This window comes from Hyla sarda, chromosome 1, assembly GCF_029499605.1.
Source record: "Hyla sarda isolate aHylSar1 chromosome 1, aHylSar1.hap1, whole genome shotgun sequence".
Lineage (NCBI taxonomy): Eukaryota > Metazoa > Chordata > Amphibia > Anura > Hylidae > Hyla > Hyla sarda.
In genome coordinates, this window is record NC_079189.1 from 272,956,801 (window position 1) to 272,979,240 (window position 22,440).

The 22,440-nt window shown below is 44.6% G+C and overlaps 1 protein-coding gene across 1 annotated transcript in view; it reads left to right on the plus strand.

Moving 5' to 3' along the window:
• The window catches only part of ATP8B3 (ATPase phospholipid transporting 8B3), a 1,029,241-nt gene that overhangs the window by 643,177 nt on the left and 363,624 nt on the right, over nucleotides 1–22,440 (plus strand). The window lies entirely within an intron of this gene.

A 22,440-nucleotide genomic window follows, 5' to 3' on the forward strand; every position in this document is an offset into this window, starting at 1 on the left:
CCCGCCGGCGTCTTCCTCCTCAGTGGGCCTGCGCAGAGCAGCGCACAATCAGGTTAGTTCTTGATACTAGGTGCAGAGAGGAAGCGCGCTCTCTGCACCTAGCACTGCACAGGCGCACTGAGGAGGAAGACGGCGGCAGGAGCGAGCGCTTGCTGGATGACACACAGCGGCGCGCAGGTTAGATTAGCTGAAGGGCGCTTGCGCTGGGTCAATCACACAGAGGTCCCAGCTCGGACATACGGGGTATGCGTGGGGGTGGTGCCACGCCTATCCGACCGTCAGTGGCTTTGAATAATAGCCTTTTTTGCAGTCATGAAAGCCTGCAAATTTCAGGTAAAAATATTGCTATACCCACCATCTGCACACAGTACAAAGGCTGTGTGCAGGTTATTGCACCAAAATTTCATGACAGTTGCGCTTTAAGCATGTTATGGAAAAAAAAAACTATATTCATTGACAGTTGCATTTATTGTAACTGTAAATTCTTTAATGTCAGTGTGACATTTCATTACTAAATGGAAGCTTTATTAAAACCTGTGCAGAGGAAAAGTTGACCAGCAACCAATCAGATTGCTGCTTTCATTTTTGAAACAGCCTTTGAAAAATAAAAGAAGCAGCCTGTTTGGTAGCCATGGGCAACTGGTCAGCTTTTTCTATGAACAGGTTTTGATAAATCTTCCCCATTTACGTTAAAGGAGTATTCCAGGCAAAAACTTTTTTTTATATATCACCTGGCTCCGGAAAGTTAAACAGATTTGTAAATTACTTCTATTAAAAAATCTTAATCCTTCCAATAGTTATTAGCTTCTGAAGTTTTCTGTCTAACTGCTCAATGATGATGTCACGTCACAGGAGCTGTGCATGATGGGAGAATATCCCTTGCATGATGGGAGAATATCCCCATAGGAGCTGGACAGCTCCCGAGACGTGAGTCATCAGAAAGCAGTTAGACAGAAAACAGCAACTCAACTTCAGTAGCTAATAACTATCGGAAGGATTAAGATTTTTTAATAGAAGTAATTTACAAATCTGTTTAAATTTCCGGAGCCAGTTGATATATAAAAAAAAGTTTTTGCCTGGAATACCCCTTTAAAGTAAACTGTCACTTGCAGGCTCTATATTTTACTGGGCTCCCTGCATTTTTGCAGCCAAAAATGTATTACATTCTTTTTTTTTTTCTTTATTGATGTGGTTTTGATACCTTGGGTTGTGTGGCAGAAATTGTACTTTTAGGTGCAGTTTTATTGCGACCTATTAACTACTGTGTAACTTTTATATACGTTTTACAGAGTAAATACAGAAAAAAAGTTTTTGGGGCCTTTTATTTATGTTAATGTGTAGTAGGCTACTTGAGGTAATGGCATGTATCTGGTACTGGTGACTTTGACTAAAGTAGAATTTATGATGCCAGGGTAGTGTTAACCTCCACACTGCAAGGATGGTAACTTCCTGAAGGCAATAATGACCACAGATGCAGGATTACAGAAACTACTTAAATAAATGGGAACAGTTCAACATTCATTGCCAAGTTTGCTGAAGAATGCTTTAGGGATCACCATTGCTTCTAGGCACTACGGGACTTGTAGTCCTTGCTGACTATCTTCTTTCTTGCTGAATTATATTTTAGACTGTGCTTTGTAGCTTGAATTAACTGAGCATCTAACAAACACTGAATCTGCTTTTCATTTAGAAATCCTGTATCAGGACTTACCGCCAGGGTGAACTTAGACTTATGGATCGGAGTTGCCTAAGGCTTTCTATTTCCTGCTATCCTCTTCTTTAGGGTCGATGGGCTCACTTGGCTCTTTTCCCTACTGCAGAATTGGGTCTGACTTGCTGGACAACCTGGTTGGTGGGATCCTGTGAAGGGTATTGTTGCACTGGAACAGATAAGTGCAGATACTGGGTTCCTTAGGCCTGTCCTTATGTGGTGAGGTACAGGTCCACAGCAGAGGTCATAAGGTGACCTCCACTTACTCTCCTCTCCTAGACTAGACTAACTAGCTCCTTCCTATCTAGCCAGACTTGGGGGAGCAGGGCAGACGCCCTGATTGGCTGGAGCAGTCATGTGATCCCCTAAGCATCCTCCTGCACAGACAAGTTAATTCTTAACCCATTAAGGACGCGGCCTGTTTTTACCTAAATGACTAAGCCCAATTTTTTAAATCTTGCATGTGTCTCATTAAGTTGTAATAACTTTGACATGCTTTTACTTAGCGACACCATTCTGATACTGTTTTTTCATGACATATTGTACTTTATATTAGGGGTAAATCTTTGTTGAGTCATGCTAAATTTTTTGTGAAAAACACCAAAATATTGTGATTTTTTTTTTTATTACGTTGACTGTTAAAAAATATGCTATTTTTATTCTGTGGTTCAGTATGGTCATGGTCATACTCTTATATAGCTTTTTATGTTTTCTTTTCTTTAAAAAAAATCCTTTTTTTCCCCCCTGTTTTGTGTTGCCATGTTCTGACTTTGTTTGTTTTTCATCCAACACCATTGTGTGAGGGCTTAACCCCTTAAGGACCACGGGTTTTTCCGTTTTTGCACTTTTTTCCTCCTCACCTTTTAAAAATCATAATCCTTTAAATTATGCTCCTAAAAATCCATATGATGGCTTATTTTTTGCTCCACCAATTCTACTTTGCAGTGACATCAGTCATTTTACCCAAAAATCTACGGCGAAGCGGAAAACAAAATCAATGTGCGACGAAATTGAAGAAAAAATGCCATTTTGTAACTTTTGGGGGCTTCCGTTTCTACGCACTAAATTTTTTGATAAAAATCACACCTTATCTTTATTCTGTAGGTCCATACGATTAAAATGATAACCTACTTATATAGGTTTGATTTTGTCGTACTTCTGTAAAAAATCATAACTACATGCAGAAAAATGTATACGTTTAAAATTGTCACCTTCTGACCCCTATAACTTTATTTTACCGCGTATGGGGTGGTATGAGGCTAATTTTTTTGCAAAAGTTTTTAGCGGTATCATTTTTGTATTGATCGGACATTTTGATCGCTTTTTATTAATTTTTTTCATGATATAAAAAGTGACCAAAAATACATTCTTTTGGACTTAGGAATTTTTTTGCGCGTACGCCATTGACCGTGCCGCACGCGGCGATGCCACATATGTTTACATTTTCTTTTAAATCAACTGGTGCCAGAAAGTTAAACATATTTTTAAATGACTTCTATTAACCACTTAAGGACCTAGGGCGTATGGATACACCTTGACGTCCTGGTACTTAAGGACCCAGGGCGTATCCATACGCCCGTGGGAATTTCGGTCCCTGCCGCACGCCGGGCGGGGACCGGGCCGGGGTGACTGCTGATATCAATAAGCAGGCACCCCGTGCAAATGCCCAGGGGGGGTCATCAGAGGATCGTCAGAGGCGACGACCAATAGCAGACCGGGGGCGGGGGGGTTAACTTTCGTTTTCCCCGTCCTGCCCACCCACAATAGGCGGGGCAGAACGGGGAACCGAAGGGGATCGGGCGCCGACGTCCACTTACCCGTCCGGAAGCTGCGGCGACGTTGATCGGCGGGCGGCGTCACGTGCGTCTGAAGAAGACGGCTGCCGGGATCCTACGGAAGCCGATAAGTAGATCTGGAGGGCTACAGTCTGAGACAGTAGTCTCTAACTGTAGCCCTCCAGATGTTGCAAAACTACAACTCCCAGCATGCCCAGACAGCTGTTTTGGCATGCTGGAATATGTAGTTTTGCAACAGCTGGAGGGCTGCCGTTTGAGACCACTTTACAGTGGTCTCTAAACTATATCCCTCCAGATGTTGCAAAACTACAACTCCTAGCATGCCCACATAGCTGTTTGTTGTCTGGGCATGCTGGGAGTTGTAGTTTTGCAACATCTGGAGGTCCACAGTTTGGAGATCACTGTGCAGTGGTCTAAAAACTGTAGCTCTCCAGATGTTGCAAAACTGCAATTCCCAGCATGCCCAGAAAGCAAACAGCTGTCTCGGCATGCTGGGAGTTGTAGTTGGGTACCTCCAGCTGTTGCATAACTACATCTCCCAGCATGCCCTTCGGTGATTAGTACATGCTGGGAGTTGTAGTTTTGCAACAGCTGGAGGCACATTGGTTGGAAAATATTGAGTTAGGTAACAGAACCTAACTGAAGGTTTTCCAACCAGTGTGCCTCCAGCTGTTGCAAAAGTACAACTCCCAGCATGCACGGTCTGTCAGTACATGCTGGGAGTTGTAGTTTTGAAACAGCTGGAGGTTTGCTCCCCTATGTGAACGTACAGGGTACATTCACATAGGCGGGTTTACAGTAAATTTCCTGCTTCAAGTTTGGGCTGCGGCAAATTTTTCGCCGCTGCGCAAACTCCTAGCGGGAAATTCACTGTAACCCGCCAGTGTGAATGTACCCTAAAAACACTACGCTACACTAACACCTAATAAAGGGTAAAACACTACATATACACCCCTTACACTGTCCCCCCCCCAATAAACAATTTAAAACATCTTGTATGGCAGGGTTTCCAAAACAGAGCCTCCAGCTGTTGCAAAACAACAACTCCCAGCATTTCTGGACAACCACTGACTGTCCAGGCATGCTGGGAGTTTAGCAACAGCTGGAGGCACCCTGTTTGGGAATCACTGGCGTAGAATACCCCTATGTCCACCCCTATGCAATCCCTAATTTAGTCCTAAAATGCGCATGGTGCTCTCTTACTTCGGAGCCCTGTCATATTTCAAGGAAACATTTTAGGGCCATATAGGGGGTATCGCCGTACTCGGGAGAAATTGCACTACAAATTTTGGGGGTCTTTTTTTCCTTTTACCGCTTGTGAAAAGGAAAAGTTGGGGGCTACACCAGCCTGTTAGTGTAAATTTTTTTATTTTTTTACACTAACATGCTGGTGTTGCCCCATACTTTTTATTTCCACAAGCGGAAAAAGGAAAAAGACCCCCAAAATTTGTAACGCAATTTCTCCTGAGTACGGAAATACCCCAGATGTGGGCGTAAAATGCTCTGTGGGCACACAACAAGGCTCAGGAGTGAGAGCGCACCACGTACATTTGAGGCCTAAATTGGTGATTTGCACAGGGGTGGCTGATTTTACAGCGGTTCTGACAAACGCAAAAAAAAAAAAATACCCACATGTGACCCCAATTTGGAAACTACACCCCTCACCGAACATGACAAGGGGTATAGTGAGCCTTAACACCCCACAGGTGTTTGACGAATTTTCATTAAAGTTGGATGGGAAAATGAAAAAAATTATATTTTTTCACTAAAATGCTGGTGTTACCCTAAATTTTTCATTTTCACAAGGGAAAATAGGAAAAAAGCCCCCCCAAATTTGTAACCCCATCTCTTCTGAGTAAGAACATACCCCATATGTGAATTTAAAGTGCTCTGCGGGCGAACTACAATCCTCAGAAGAGAAGGAGTGCCATTGGGATTTTGTAGAGAAAATTTGTCCGGAATTGAAGGCCACATGTGTTTACAAAGCCCTCATAGTGCCAGAACAATGGACCCCCGACACATGTGACCATTTTGGAAACTACACCCCTCACGTAATGTAATAAGGGGTACATTGAGAATTTGCGCCCCACAGGTGTCTGACAGATTTTTGGAACAGTGGTCCGTAAAAATGAAAAATTAAATTTTTCATTTGCACAGCCCACTGTTCCAAAGATCTGTGGGGTGTAAATACTCACTGCACCCCTTATTAAATTCTGTGAGGGGTGTAGTTTCCAAAATGGGGTCACATGTGGGGGGGTCCACTGTTCTGGCACCACGGGGGGCTTTGTAAACGCACATGGCCCCTGACTACCATTCCAAACTAATTCTCTTTCCAAAAGCTCAATGGCGCTCCTCCTCTTCTGAGCATTGTATTTCGCCAGCAGAGCATTTTACGTCCTAACATGGGGTATTTCCATTCTCAGAAGAAATGGGGTTACAAATTTTGGGGGTCATTTTCTCCTATTACCCCTTGTAAAAAATGTAAAATTTAGGGGAAAAACTGCATTTTAGTAAATACATTTTTTTTTTCATTTACACATCCAACTTTAACGAAAAGTCTTCAAACACCTGTGGGGTGTTAAGGCTCAGCGGACCCCTTGTTACGTTCCTTGAGGGGTGTAGTTTCCAAAATAGTATGCCATGTGGGTATTTTTTGCTGTTCTGGCACCATAGGGGCTTCCTAAATGCCCCCAAAAAACCATTTCAGCAAAAGTTGCTTTCAAATAGCCAAATGTGACTCCTTCTCTTCTGAGCATTGTAGTTCGCCCGCAAAGCATTTTACGTCCTAACATGGGGTATTTCCATACTCAGAAGAGATGGGGTTACAAATTTGGGGGGGCATTTTCTCCCATTACCCTTTGTAAAAATTGTAAATTTGGGGGGAAAACTGCACTTTAGTGAAAATTTTTTTTTTTCATTTACACACTTTAACGAAAAGTCGTCAAACACCTGTGGGATGTTAAGGCTCACTGGACCCCTTGTTACGTTCCTTGAGGGGTCTAGTTTCCAGAATGGTATGCCGTTGGGGTTTTTTGCTGTTCTGGCACCATAGGGGCTTCCTAAGTGTGACATGCCCCCCAAAAACCATTTCAGCAAAATTCCCTCTCCAAAATCCCATTGTCGCTCCTTCCCTTCTGAGCTCTCTAGTGCACCCGCTGAACACTTGACATACACATATGAGGTATTTCCTTACTCGAGAGAAATTGGGTTACAAATTTTGGGGGGATTTTTCATCTATTACCCCTTGTAAAAATTCAAAAACTGGGTCTACAAGAACATGCGAGTGTAAAAAATGAAGATTTTGAATTTTCTCCTTCACTTTGCTGCTATTCCTGTGAAACACCTAAAGGGTTAACACACTTACTGAATGTCATTTTGAATACTTTGAGGGGTGCAGTTTTTATAATGTGGTCATTTGTGGGGTATTTCTAATATGAAGACCCTTCAAATCCACTTCAAAACTGAACTGGTCCCTGAAAAATTGGAAAATTGCTGCTGAACTTTGAAGCCCTCTGATGTCTTCCAAAAGTAAAAATACGTCAATTTTATGATGCAAACATAAAGTAGACATATTGTATATGTGAATCAATGTATAATTTATTTGGAATATCCATTTTCCTTACAAGCAGTGAGCTTCAAAGTAAAAAAAATGCAAAATTTTCAATTTTTTCATCAAATTTTGGAATTTTTCACCAAGAAATGATGCAAGTATCGACAAAATTTTACCACTAACATAAAGTAGAATATGTCACAAAAACTATTCTCTGAATCAGAATGAAAGGTTAAAGCATTCCAGAGTTATTAATGCTTGAAGTGACAGTGGTCAGATGTTAAAAAAAATGGCCGGGTCCTTAAAGAAGATATCCCATGCAGCAAAGAAAAAAAAAATACCTAGCCATTCCATAGTATATTCACCTACCACCTCTCTGACATGTTTGTGATTTTTTTTCCGGCCCCCATTCACCGGCTATTCAGCTTATAAATTCCAGTTACTTCCTGGTTATGGTGGCTATGCCTGTGATCTCAAAGACTACATTTCCCTGCATGCACTGCTCACATTTCCTGCTGCCTGAGCAGAGAGCTTGTTACCACCCCTAACTTATGTTAGTCACTCCCACAGCTCTGCTAGCTCACTCCCACATAACACTGAGCTCCAATCATAGCCCTATCCAGTAGGGTGGCCACATAACACTGAGCTCCAATCATAGCCCTATACAGCAGGGTGGCCATGAGGAAACAAAATGTAATCTCAGTGCTCAGAGAGAGGGACCCTGGAGTTGAAGCTGCAGTTTTACACTGTAAAATCACTCCCTCCCCCTCCTGCTTTACAGTGGCACAATTACCTCCCCCCCTTCTCTGCCCTGCACTCCTCTTTCCCCAGTGCTCAGTGTGACAGGTCTACGCTGGCAGCTCCCTCCCCTCCCCCCTCTCCTCCGTTCTCAGTGTAAAAACATTAGCAAGGAGAGGAGAATCAGCCTGTTTGCTGACTCTGCTATGATCTGAATCAACAGGCATATAGGCAGTGCTGCTCAGCCAATCACTGCAGAACAGAGGGAGGACAGTGTGAATATTCATCAGATGGGAGGGGCTAAAGCCGAGCACAGGGAGCTCTCTGCAGCACAGGGGTTTTCTGGGTAATTGTCACGTCACGGCCCGGGATGCTGCTGATAACAGCCTGAATAGGGGGTCGAAAGTCATGAAAACCTGGAACAAATGAATTTCCTGTCAGACAGAAGAATGCAGAAAAAGCTTGTTTCTTAGCAGCATTGGTAATGGAAGTGATTTACAAACCTATATAACTTTACCTTCAGCACTAAAAGCTGAACAATTGTTTACTGTGAGACTTGTCCTTTAAGGTATATTTGGGCTGGGTCCTTAAGGGGTTAAAAATGTTTTAATCCCTACACTAGTTCAGCTGCTGTATACTACAGAGGAAGTTTTTTTCTTTATGAATTTCCTTTCTGCCTTATTACAGTGCTCTCTTCTGACACCTCTGTCTATTTTAGGAACTGTCCAGAGTAGGAGCAAATCCCCATAACAAACCTCTCTTGCTCTGGACAGTTCCTAAAGACAAAAAACACAAGAAGAGCGTTCCATGGTGCAATTAACAGGGTAAACCATGCATGGGCTAATGTTGTGCGCTTACCAAAATTGTTGTACAAACAGACAGGCACAACACTGGTGTTGGTGTGTGTATAGACTCCAACGTGCAGCCAATCCCTTCCACCACCTCGTGGTGTTCAATTGTCCAGCAAAGACCTCCAAGCCACTAAGGGATTCTCCAGGCGCAAACAGCGGATAGCAACAGCAAGAGGTATAGCAGCAATAGATATAAATAACGATCAGTGGCAATAAAACCAAGGGGATTTATTAGGAACAACGCGCCCTCATACAGCCCGGTATGCGGGGGGGGGGGGGGGGCGGTGCGATTGGGGGATGCTGCCCGGGTAAAAAAAAATGCAATTAAATAAAATTCAAAAAAGTTCAGAATTTTTTTTTAAATTAGTAAAACATGACGTAAACTGTAGAAATCTGGTCTTGCTGTAATCAAGTCGGCCTAAAGTATGAAACTAACATGTTATCTCAACCACAAGGTAAATGACGTAGAAAAGAAAAACCACCAAATCTGCAAAATTATCTTTTACTATTTCACCTCACTATATATATATAAAATTAAAAGGTATCGTTATAGTAGGTAGTTATGGCTATTATAGGGTGAGGAGGAAAAAATTAGAGCGTAAAAGCGAAAATTTTCCCGGACAAGTGGATCGTCATGAGGGACAAGTAGATTTTGCTCCATTTTAGTCCCGTGGACAAGTAGTTTTTTTATAAAATTTCCACACCCTGGTTTTTTAATCAAAGTTATTTATAAATCTGTTTAACTTTCCAGCAGAGTACCCCTTTAATGTTTGTGGGATGAGCTGTACTTTTTATTGGTTCTATTTTTGCGACACATTCTACCTTTTGATCTTTTTTTATTCCATGTTGTGGACCAAAAATTGTGGTTTTGTACTTTTTTTTTTTTTTTACGGCGTTCATCGTGCAGGATTAAATACATAATTTACTTGTACAGGTGATTATGAACGTGGCGATACATATTGGCCGGCATTTATCATTGTAGGTGTAAGTGAAGCATTTTTCTACACCTTTTTTTTGTGTACTAGTAATGTGCAGGAGCACCACATTTATTAAATGGTCACAGAGCATTTGATAAATCTTCTCTCTTCACATACACCAAAAAGCTAAGCTAGGTCTGGGCTGGTGTAGTTTTAGAGATATTTCAGTGGTTTTGCGCCTTTTTTGCGCCTTTTCACAGAAAGGCGCAGTTGATAAAACCCTTCCATATGATGTGTATTGCCAAAATCAGTGGATTGCAACTCAAAATCAGAAACGTGTAAACCAAAAGGCGCAAAAAAGGCGCAAATAAACCCTGCTTGCGCCTTTTTTGCACTTTTTTTTATTCCATGTTGTGGATCTATGTTGTGGATCAAAAATTGTGGTTTTGTACTTTTTTTTTTTTACTGCGTTTATCGTGCAGGATAAATGACATTATCATTTACTTGTACAGGTGATTATGAATGTGGCGATACATATTATGTATAGGTTTGGGCATTTTTTGGAGGGATGGGGGGGGGGTGATAATACATGGTTTTATTGCAAAAGAGGCTTTTTTATTTTTTTTACACTTTATACATTTATTGAAAAGCCTTTTTTAAGCCTTTTTAACTGTTATACTATGCTGATGTACATCTGACATGCAGCCTGTGCGATCCAGCCTATGGCTGGACCTCACAGGCTTCCGTAGTTGGTAAGGCCACCAAAAGGACCCCACGATTGTATTGCGGGATCGCTGTTGGTGAACAGGGTGAGCCCATCGCGCTGAGCAGGATATCGCTAGGACGTTTGCATATGTAGACAACTGGGATGTATTTTGAACTAATTTTTCCAGAGGCACACTGAACAGACAACACTGACTGTAGAATCTTGTATCTGATTATGTCCCTTGGAAACGATTAACCAGTGACCCAATTAGAACAGAGAATCTCCTTTGATTATGCCACAGTCATGGACCATGTGATCAAAGGTTCCTCTCTTCCTGTCTATGCTCCAGATGCCTGAGAACTAGAACTGTAAGTGACAGCTCTTAGTTTTTAGGGCAGAAATGGCTCTAAAGCCACAAACCCCTTTTACTGAAATGACATTAAAGGGCAATTGCTGCACGCTAAAGATCTGCCCCTCAGACCATTAACAGACTGGTCTTTAAAGGGTTAAATGCATTTCAAACATACCCATACTATGGCTGCATTATTCACATGTCTTACATCAGCTGTGTTGCTAGGGGGTGGGGACTAACGGAGCTATAGCTCCAAGTCCAGTGCCTATAGCCCCAGGTCTAGCTGCCACAGTTTTTTATTTTATTTTTCAAAATTATTACCGCTTTAACAGCATCAGTAACTGCTTGAAGCAAATGTGTGTCTAGCCCCTGCCTGCGACTGCTGGCACCGAATGGAGGGCTGGCATAGTTTCTTGGAAGGATGACTCTCTGCTACATCCCCGGCAACACAGCGCCTCGGAAGTAGAGTGGACTGGGGTTAGAGTTAGAGGACACCCAGTGGTGATGGCGGTTGTGTAAGTGTATTCCTTTTTTTTTTTTTATATTCCTTAATCTGTCCTACAGTAAAAAAGTACAGACCCCTTGTCCCTTGTCGCCCCTCTGGCCCTCGACTCTCCTCTCAGGCTGCTGCCGTTTGAGCAGGGGAAGGGGAGAGAACACAGTACTGGCTGTGACTGTAAGCAGGGGAATGCCCTGCAAAGGCTGTGCAACAGTGGAGTGACTGGAGCATTTCTTTTTAAATAGTAAGTGTCCCTGCATGTATATATGTGTATGATGATGTATGTGGATATATATGTAATGTGCCTCTTTGTATGTATGTGTGTTAGTTAAATATATTAACCCCTTCCGGACCTATGACGTACTAGTACATCATAGGTCGGCTAAGGGGAATATGGCACGAGTCCGCGTCGTAACAGGTGCACGCTACTACTTTTATACATTTTTAAACAGGGACCGATTTATGTCAGCGGTCAGGGACATAAAAATGTAGCCGGCAATATTAAAAATGTGTAAAAGGGGCATTTAATTGTAAAAATAATATATTTCTTACAATTAATTTTGTGAAACTTTTTATTAGTAATGTATTTTAATTGTGTATTTTAATTGTTTGTGTTTAACTGTTTACTTTTTAAAAATGTTTTCTTTATTTTTAAATTTTTTTAGGTACTACTACTCCCAGCATGGAACTTAGGCTGCTTTCACACTATAAGCATTCATCCGTTATTATTTTCTGTGTAAAAACGGACGTTTAATAACGGATGAAATAAAGGGTGCTAACGGCTGAATAAATATTTATCCGTTACCCTTATCCCTCATGTATGGCCAAACACCTCTGCCTACAGACTCCCACTGCCAGGACTACTACTGCTCCCATCATGGAACAGACTTGTTTCCATGATGGGAGTAGAAATTCCCTGGCTGCAGGAGTCTGCTGACAGCTGGGGAGGCTACATTAGTGCTTGTACTACTACCCCCATCATGGAACAGACTCTGTTCCTTGATGTGGGTTGTAGTACAGGGGCTGAGGGATTGATCGCACCGGGTTTCACTTCTGAGACCCGATACGATCAAAAGTTATTAAGCAGGGGAGCGGGCGGCATGCTCCGCAACCCTGCTATGTATCAGTGTGTTTTAACTTTCATTTTTGAATCCCCCGTGGGGAGCCCTGAATGGCCGATCAGGGCTCTCAGCGAGAGATTGAAAAATGAACTTGGAGAGTAGCAGGGGCCAAAGAGCACTGTGGGGGGCAAGATATATAGCGCTGCAGAGGGGGGGGGGGGCAGACATATAGCCTATATATCTAGCCCCCCCAGCAGCGCATTAGATATGACCCCCGCCTGTGCATTAAATATATAACCCCCCCCCCCCTTGACTCTTTTTGTTGCCTCACAACCTGCAATTAACATGGATTGTTTGAAGATTTTGATGTTTTAATTTACAGAACATACCCACAACTTTGAAGATGTTTATTTTTTTTTTTTTTTTTCAATTGTAAGATTTATTAAAGTTTTGCACAGTAATAAAGCAAAAACACAAACACAAACAGATGCCAAGACACTCGCAGGTGTCTGGGCTCAGCATTCCTATAGTTAAGATGATAGCAATATATCTTAGCTCCAAGGTGGAGAGTCAACAAGACAGTTCTAAAGTGTGATCTGTGGCATATCTACTATAATGCGCGAACCATGACTACAACAAGTCCAACAAGAGTAGGATAATAACGGAAATGGAGCATGACTAGGGAAAGCGGTAAGGGGGGAGAAAGAGGAAAAGGAAGGGGTGGGGAAAAGAGAAGAAGACATATGAAGGCATACCTCTCCGTAGGTCGCGCAGGACGGACTCTCGGGCATGGTGTGTTGGCATCAGGTGGCAACCGTATAAAAAACAGTATGAGGGGTCGAACACTAACCGATCAGCCATCATGTAAGGAATCAGGAGGGGGTCAGGTGTAGGTCTCTGTATTCAGTGGAGGAGAGAAAATTTATCCACGGACCCCAGATGAGGTGGTGTTTGTCTACCAGACGTCTGGAATCCGCAATCAGTTCCTCCATCCTGTGGAGGTGGGAGAGTTCTTGGAGCCACGACGAAAGTGATGGGAGGGTAGTGTTTTTCCACAGCCTGGGGATGACCGTCCTGGCCGCCAGTAGCATGAACCTAGCGAGACAGGCCGGCCATCTGGGCAGGTGGGGGGGAAGGATGGATAATAGTAAAGGGGCCGTCTCGATCTCTAATCTAATGGACGTCAGGCGTTGAAGTATATCCAAGACCTGTGTCCAAAAGTGCCGCAAAAGAGGGCATCGGATCCAAATATGGGACATGGTTCCGCCAGGTTCGCCACATCTCCAGCATATGTCGGGGACCCCAGGGTAGAATTTGGATAGGAGAGCCGGGACCCGATACCATCTGGTTAAAATTTTGAAATTTGTCTCTTGGGCTTTACAGGAGGTAGAAACTCTATGGCAGTAACGAATCGCTTGACCCCAGTCCCCATCCGAGAAATCGGTCGCCAATTCTCTCTCCCATCCCCGTTTATACGGTAGAGGGTCGTTGCCGAAGTTATCAAGAAGGAGAGAGTAGATACTGCTGATCGGGCGAAACGGTCTGGAGGCAGCGGCGCACAATCTCTCGAACGGGGATAAGGGGCGATGTAGGCGCAATCTAAGGTGGTGTTTCGAATAGAAAAATTTCAGTTGTGAGTATTGAAAGGAGTGCATAAATGTGGGGGGGGTGTCGCCCAAGATATCTTCTAGAGGGCGAAGGGAGGTCTGTGTTAGGAGGCTGGCAAAAGTAGGCGATGAATGTTTCGTCAGTCCCAGGAAGGAAGGAGTGGAGGTGGTAGCGAGGAACAGAGGATTGCCAAACAACGGGATTAATGGGCCATCCGGGGTAAAAAGGCCAGTGGTTGGCAAGTAAAGGTTCCTGACCTGGGTTAACGTGGCCAGTACCGGAGGTAGATCTGTCAGGGAGCGGTGTGGGGACATCTCAGGAGGGAGCCACAGTAAGGTTTTAGGGTCTAAAAGCGAGGCGTCCTTTTCTAGTTTTATCCAAATTTTGGTTGGGAAGCGGACATTGCAGTCTAGAACTCTCGTTAGGACTGAGGCTAAATGGTAGGAAAGGCAATCCGGGAGACCCAGGCCCCCCTCAGATTTACGTCTAATCAGTATTCTACGAGCTAGTCTCGGGCGTCCGTGTATCCACACAAAGCCCGAGAGGAGCGCAGAGAGCCTCTGGAAGAAGGGTTTAGGCAAGAGAGCCGGTACAGTAGAGAACAAGTAGAGGAGGCGTGGGAGGACATTCATTTTTAATATATTGACCCGCCCCAACCAGGAGAAATCTCTGCGCTCCCATCTGGCCAAGTCAGATCTCAGGAGCTGTAATAGGGGAGGGTAGTTAAGAGCAAAAGTGTCCGCCACATTAGAGGGAACTTGGATACCCAAATATGTAATTGACTTCTCGCACCATTTAAAAGGGTAGGTGTTACGGATATGAGCAACCACGCTCGCAGGGAGCGTCACATTGAGAGCCTCACTTTTAGTCGGGTTTGTTTTATAATTGCTGTATTGTGAGTATGTATGTATAGTGGACAATAGAGAGGGGAGGGTGGTGATCGGAGCAGAAAGAAAAAGCAGGATGTCATCAGCAAAGGCCGAACATTTACAGTGGCACGAGGGGGTCTGTAAGCCCAGGATGTCCTGATTGTTACGGATTGCGTTGAGCAAGTGCTCCATGCAGAGCACATACAGGATAGGAGAGAGGGGACAGCCCTGCCGCGTGCCATTGCGAATGTGGAAAGAAGGGGAGAGTTGTCCATTAACTCGGACCTGGGCTTGGGGGTTTGAGTAAAGGGCCATGATGCGAGCCTTCATCAGGGTACCCAGGCCTATCTGGGAGAGAGTGGCCTCCAAGAAGCCCCAGTCCACCCGGTCGAAGGCTTTTTCAGCGTCAAGGGATAAAAGGAAGAGAGGATAATCTAATTTGCGCGCATAATAGATGGAAGAAAAAGCTCTGAGAGTGTTGTCTCTAGCCTCCCTTCCCTTAATAAATCCTACTTGGTCCGGGTGGACTAGGGACTCCATATGGGCAGCCAGTCTATTAGCTATCAACTTTGCAAAGAGTTTGGTATCTGTATTCAAAAGGGAGATAGGCCGGTAGTTTTGACAGAGAGTGGAGTCTTTACCCTCTTTGGGGATAACCGTGATGAAGGCTCTTAGAAAGGAAGGGGGGATTGGGGATGATCCAGCAATGGAATTGAAGGCCAAAAGAAGGGTGGGGGTCAGTTCCGTCCGGAGTGATTTAAAGAATTTGGCCGTGTAGCCATCTGGACCAGGGCTCTTCCCAGCCGGGAGGCTTGTTATTGCCAGTTCTAATTCCTCCGGAGAGAACGGAGACTCAAGAGAGGAGATGATCTCCGAGGAAAGAGTGGGTAAGGCCGTAGAGGTGATGTAGTGTTGTAGGGATACAGATGAGGGAGAAGTCGAGGATATAGAGGAAGGAGTTGGTAGATTATATAGGTCCGCATAATATTGTCTAAAAGTAGTAAGAATATCAGTGGTTAGGTGAGACAGATGGCCCGAAGGGGTTTTAATGGAAGGGACAAAAAGGGAGGATCTCGTTTCTCTCAGTGCCCTCCCTAACAGCCTACCTGATTTATTGCCCCACTCATAGAAATAGCGTCCCGTAAGCTGTTTATAATATCTATGTTTAGAGTTTAGCAGAGCTAGCAGTTCCTGTCGAACACGGATCAAGTCTCTCAATGTCTGTTCCTGCAAGGTCTGTTTATGTAGGGATTCTAGGAAGCAGAGTTCGGAGTTGAGGGAGGCAAGCTTAGTCGAGTTTTCTCTCTTCAGTCTAGCCCCATGTTTCACCAGTACACCACGGAGAACGCATTTTAAAGCTTCCCATTTGATCATCTGTGAGGAGTCATCACTCACGTGGTCATTACAGAAGTCAGTTATCGTATTTTTGAGTTCTTGAGAGCAAACCTCATCTAGGAGGAGAGCTTCGTTTAGGCGCCAGGTGGCATGGGGCTTGACAAGAGAGGGCATGCGGAAGGAGAAAAAAGTAGGAGCGTGGTCTGAAAAGGTGATGGATCCAATGGAGGCAGAGGTGACAGAGGGTAGTAAGTAGTGTGGACAGAAGGTGTAATCAATGCGGCTATACATTTGGCCGGGGTGTGAGTAGAAAGTAAAATCACGTCCCTGGGGGTGCAACGTTCGCCAGACATCACTGAGCTGGAGGGAGTGAAGTTTTTGTCGGATAATCCGTAGTTGGCGATATGATAGGTAGGAGTGGCCGGTGGAAGTGTCAGAGAGAGGGGCCAGAGGAATGTTAAAGTCTCCGCATAGGATGATGTGGCCCGTAGCGAAGGAAGACAGGGTCTCAAGGGTTGTGCAAAGGAAAGACGTTTGACCTTGGTTAGGGGCATAAATGGATGCAATTGTGTAGTTTTGGCCGGATAGTTCGCAGTTAGCGAACAAGTATCGTGCTCCGGGGTCTTTAGTAGTGTTTATGACTTTAATGGGTAGGGACTTATGAAAAGCCAGTGCAACCCCTTTGGTTTTAGATTCCGGGTTGACACAATCAATCCAGGTCGGGTAGTAGCGGTTATTAAATTTCGGGACACGTCCCTCCATAAAATGAGTTTCCTGTAAAGCCAGGATATGCGTTCTTTGTCTATGGAGGGAGTACAGGATTTGGGATCGCTTTTCGGGGGTGTTCAAGCCTTTAACATTAAAAGAAGCCACCTTGATGTCAACTGCCATGTGGATGTGTGGGGTGATGAAAATACTTACCACCACGCCGAGAGTCCGCCCGCGTAGTCACATGAGGCTTCAGATCAGTCCATGAGGTATACCTAGACAGGAGAGGTGAGAGATAGTGAGAAGAGATTAAAGATGTGGGGAGGAAAGACAGTAGCGACCTAAAGGAGACAGCTACAAAGGGACTAAAAGAGGTGGTCATAAGGACCAAAAGTAGGGCCAGATCCAGTCTGGTCGTATCCCTAATAGGGGTGGTGTGGGAGGGGCGCCAAGAAGGCAGCCAAATGTCAACAACAAGGTGTAACATAAATAACGTAGACACTAGTGCATTCGCAGTGTGAGCCTAAATTACATCAAAGAAAAATTAAACTTCGTCCATAGGTAAGGACTAAGAGTACAGTAATGTAAGGGCATCACTTAGTCTAAGGATTGCGGTGGCAATCCAGTGAGTCAGGGGGTAGGGCGATGGAAGCTTAACAGAAAATGAGAAAACAATAGCATAACAACTATCAGGCAGTTATCACATTATACGGGAGATAGAATAGTAGAGTGATAACAGGTTTCATAAGCAAAGTCCAGTAAGGTCGGTGTCGACAGCCTAGGGTCAACATGGGAGTATAGTCCATGGAGGGAGTGAGAGTATTCGCTCTATCAGGAACACAGGAACCTCAGGTCTTGCGTTTCTGCCTTTGTGGCAGGGGTGCGGCAGGGGTAGTGTCCATTTCCTGAGGGGTTGGCATGTTTTTCCAAGGGGTGCCAGGATGGATCGGGAACGTGGGCAGGTAGAATGACTCCCAATCAGGCAAAGCAACCGGTGGGAGTTTGAAGGTAGACAAAAATGCAGGAAGGTCTTTAGGTGACCTAAGGGTTGCTGTTGTACTGCCATGTCTGGCGGTGAGAGAAAAGGGGAAACCCCATTTATAGAGTATTCGGGCGTTTTGCAGAGTCTGTAGCAGGGGCTTAAGAGAGGCCCTGAGGCGTAGGGTACGGATTGAGAGATCTGGGTAGAGTTGAATCGCTGCGCCATTGTAGGTCAGATGTTTAAGGTCTCTTGCTTTCTTCATGACGGCATCCTTAGTGGTATAATGGTGTACCCTACAGATCACATCTCGGGGTTTGCTGGGGTTGGGGTTCTTTGCTTTAAGTGCTCTGTGAGCCCTGTCTAGCTCAATGGGGTTTTCAGCTGGTTTTTTGAGAACTTCATTAAATATGCGTTGGATCACTCCTTGGAGTTCCTGAGAGGAGACAGTTTCTGGGAGTCCCTTTATGCGGACATTGTTGCGTCGATTGCGATTGTCAATATCATCTAAGTGCTCTACCATTGAGGCTTGAGACGCGTAGAGCGTGGTTGTGGCCGATTTGAGAACTTCAATCTCAGTAGATATATCAGTGCGGAAAGTCTCTATATCTTGCATCTTTTGGGTCAGTACAGCAACTTCTGCCTTCACAGGATCCAAGTCTTTCTGCCAGGCAGATTTGAGATCAGTGGCTAAGGAGAGTAAGTCCATTTTCGTGGGCAGTAGTGCCAGAAGGGCTTGTAGCTCCGGATGGTTCTTTAGAGTATGAACTGCCATCTCTGGTGTGGGGAGAGTGGGTTCCACAGTCGAGCTGTTGTGAGGAAAATCAGCATTCAAGACAGACGTAGAGGCAGGAGAACTGACGTCTTTGGGAGTACGCTTTTCTCTCTTCCGTGTGTCTTCTGAAGAGGAATGGTCAGAGCGGGAGCGTTGGGGTGGAGCAGCCCTTTGGGGGGTTCGGAAGAGTTTTTTCTTAGCAGGGGGGGGGGCTGGCTCCCCAATATTCTGGGGGGCTATCTTCTCCTGTAGAACCTCCACTTGAAGCCGACTGCCCCGAGTCTGTCTGATGCAAGGCAGTGTGGTCTAGGGGTGAGGCAGGGTGGGAACATCGGACCTGGGAGGACAGGGTAGTTGAGGGGTTAACAAATTGTGGAGGAGAGGTTGTGCTGTGATGGCTGGGAGGTTGTGATGATCCCGGTTCTTTAGGGGGCATTGGAGGACGTGGGCTGTGCTCTCCAGCAATGGCTTCTATAGGATAGTCTGACACAGGGGGATATTCCCCTGGAGCCTGGGTCGGCTGTGTGGCCACAGTGCCGCAGGGAAGCTGTCTCTGTCCAGGGGGGAGAGTGATATGAGAAGCGCTGCCTGCCGATTTCAGCGATTCGGCGCTCACAGAGAGAGACTCCGGGGTAGGTGAGTGCTCGTGTCTAGGGGAGATTGTACTTGCCGCTCCACTTGGCGTGGTGTGAGGGGTTTCCACTCCATGTCCCGTCGCCGCAGTTTTAGTCTCCGACATCGCTGGCAGTGCGGCGGAGCTGTCGCACTGTGCTGGGGTATTGATCCGTGCAGGAGCCGAAGTGGCAGGCTGTAATGGCGCTGGGCCCTGAGGGAGATGACGTGGTTTTGTGGAGTCCGGTCTCTCCTCGTCGGGCTGCAGCTGGAAAAATTATGTGATGGCACGCAGGGAGGTGCGGGGACAGTTCTGGGGGTCAGGCTTCTGTTTTTTCTTGTGTTTGTTGCCCATAACCGTTGTTAGTCGCCCTTATAGCAGGAGGCTCTGCAGCAGCACTAAGGAAACGCGGCCATCTTCCAGCGCGTCCAGGCCACGCCCCGATGATGTTTTTTTATTTATTTATTGTGAAGCAAACAACAAATAGGACAAAATAACAGAAAAAGTCAATGTGCATAACTATTCAGCCCCCTAAAGTCAATACTTTGTAGAGCCCCCTTTAGCGGCAATCAAAGCTCCAAGTCGCTTTGGATAAGTCTCTATGGGGACATTTATCAATTTATTCCTTTAAAACCTGTTAAAGGAAAAGTTGACCAATTGCACATAGCAACTAATCAGATTGCTTCTTTCATTTTGCAGAAGCCTTGTTAAAAATGAAAGAAGTAAGCTAATTGGTTGCTATGGGCAACTTTTCCTCTGGACAGGTTTTGATAAATCTCCCCCTATGAGTTTCCACATCTTACCACTGGGATTTTTGCCCATTCCTCCTTGCAAAACTTATCCTGTTCCTTCAATTTGGATGGTTTGTGCTTGTGAACAGTAATCTTTAAAGCGTATCCGTCAGATCCAACAAATATATCGCTCAGCACCTAATCCTGACCATGCGCCGCGGCGAAAAATTTGCCGCAGCTCATACTTGAAGCAGGAAACTTACTGTAAACCTGACCGTGTGAATGTACCCTGTACAGCTGTTTCAAAACTACAACTCACGGTCTGTCAGTGCATGCTGGGAGTTGTACTTTTGCAACAGCTGGAGGCACACTGGTTGGAAAACCTTCAGTTAGGTTCTGTTACCTAATTCAGTATTTTCCAACCAGTGTGCCTCCTGCTGTTGCAAAACTACAACTCCCAGCATGTATTGTTCGCCGAAGTGCGGAATTCAGACTAGTGAGCTAAATTAAAAGTGTAATAAAAAAATAAATAAAGGTGCTAGACACATAATTAGATGTACATGGTCAGGATTAGGTGCTGAGCGATATATTTGTTGGATCTGACGGATACGCTTTAAAGATTACTGTTCACAAGCACAAACCATCCAAATTGAAGGAACAGGATAAGTTTTGCAAGGAGGAATGGGCAAAAATCCCAGTGGTAAGATGTGGAAACTCATAGGGGGAGATTTATCAAAACCTGTCCAGAGGAAAAGTTGCCCATAGCAACCAATTAGCTTACTTCTTTCATTTTTAACAAGGCTTCTGCAAAATGAAAGAAGCAATCTGATTAGTTGCTATGTGCAATTGGTCAACTTTTCCTTTAACAGGTTTTAAAGGAATAAATTGATAAATGTCCCCATAGAGACTTATCCAAAGCGACTTGGAGCTTTGATTGCCGCTAAAGGGGGCTCTACAAAGTATTCACTTTAGGGGGCTGAATAGTTATGCACATTGACTTTTTCTGTTATTTTGTCCTATTTGTTGTTTGCTTCACAATAAATAAATAAAAAAACATCTTCAAAGTTGTGGGTATGTTCTGTAAATTAAAACATCAAAATCCTCAAACAATCCATGTTAATTGCAGGTTGTGAGGCAACAAAAAGAGTCAAGGGGGGGGGGGGTTATATATTTAATGCACAGGCGGGGGTCATATCTAATGCGCTGCTGGGGGGGCTAGATATATAGGCTATATGTCTGCCCCCCCCCTCTGCAGCGCTATATATCTTGCCCCCCACAGTGCTCTTTGGCCCCTGCTACTCTCCAAGTTCATTTTTCAATCTCTCGCTGAGAGCCCTGATCGGCCATTCAGGGCTCCCCACGGGGGATTCAAAAATGAAAGTTAAAACACACTGATACATAGCAGGGTTGCGGAGCATGCCGCCCGCTCCCCTGCTTAATAACTTTTGATCGTATCGGGTCTCAGAAGTGAAACCCGGTGCGATCAATCCCTCAGCCCCTGTACTACAACCCACATCAAGGAACAGAGTCTGTTCCATGATGGGGGTAGTAGTACAAGCACTAATGTAGCCTCCCCAGCTGTCAGCAGACTCCTGCAGCCAGGGAATTTCTACTCCCATCATGGAAACAAGTCTGTTCCATGATGGGAGCAGTAGTAGTCCTGGCAGTGGGAGTCTGTAGGCAGAGGTGTTTGGCCATACATGAGGGATAAGGGTAACGGATAAATATTTATTCAGCCGTTAGCACCCTTTATTTCATCCGTTATTAAACGTCCGTTTTTACACAGAAAATAATAACGGATGAATGCTTATAGTGTGAAAGCAGCCTAAGTTCCATGCTGGGAGTAGTAGTACCTAAAAAATTTTAAAAATAAAGAAAACATTTTTAAAAAGTAAACAGTTAAACACAAACAATTAAAATACACAATTAAAATACATTACTAATAAAAAGTTTTAACAAAATTAATTGTAAGAAATATATTATTTTTACAATTAAATGCCCCTTTTACACATTTTTAATATTGCCGGCTACATTTTTATGTCCCTGACCGCTGACATAAATCGGTCCCTGTTTAAAAATGTATAAAAGTAGTAGCGTGCACCTGTTACGACGCGGACTCGTGCCATATTCCCCTTAGCCGACCTATGATGTACTAGTACGTCATAGGTCCGGAAGGGGTTAATATATTTAACTAACACACATACATACAAAGAGGCACATTACATATATATCCACATACATCATCATACACATATATACATGCAGGGACACTTACTATTTAAAAAGAAATGCTCCAGTCACTCCACTGTTGCACAGCCTTTGCAGGGCATTCCCCTGCTTACAGTCACAGCCAGTACTGTGTTCTCTCCCCTTCCCCTGCTCAAACGGCAGCAGCCTGAGAGGAGAGTCGAGGGCCAGAGGGGCGACAAGGGACAAGGGGTCTGTACTTTTTTACTGTAGGACAGATTAAGGAATATAAAAAAAAAAAAAAGGAATACACTTACACAACCGCCATCACCACTGGGTGTCCTCTAACTCTAACCCCAGTCCACTCTACTTCCGAGGCGCTGTGTTGCCGGGGATGTAGCAGAGAGTCATCCTTCCAAGAAACTATGCCAGCCCTCCATTCGGTGCCAGCAGT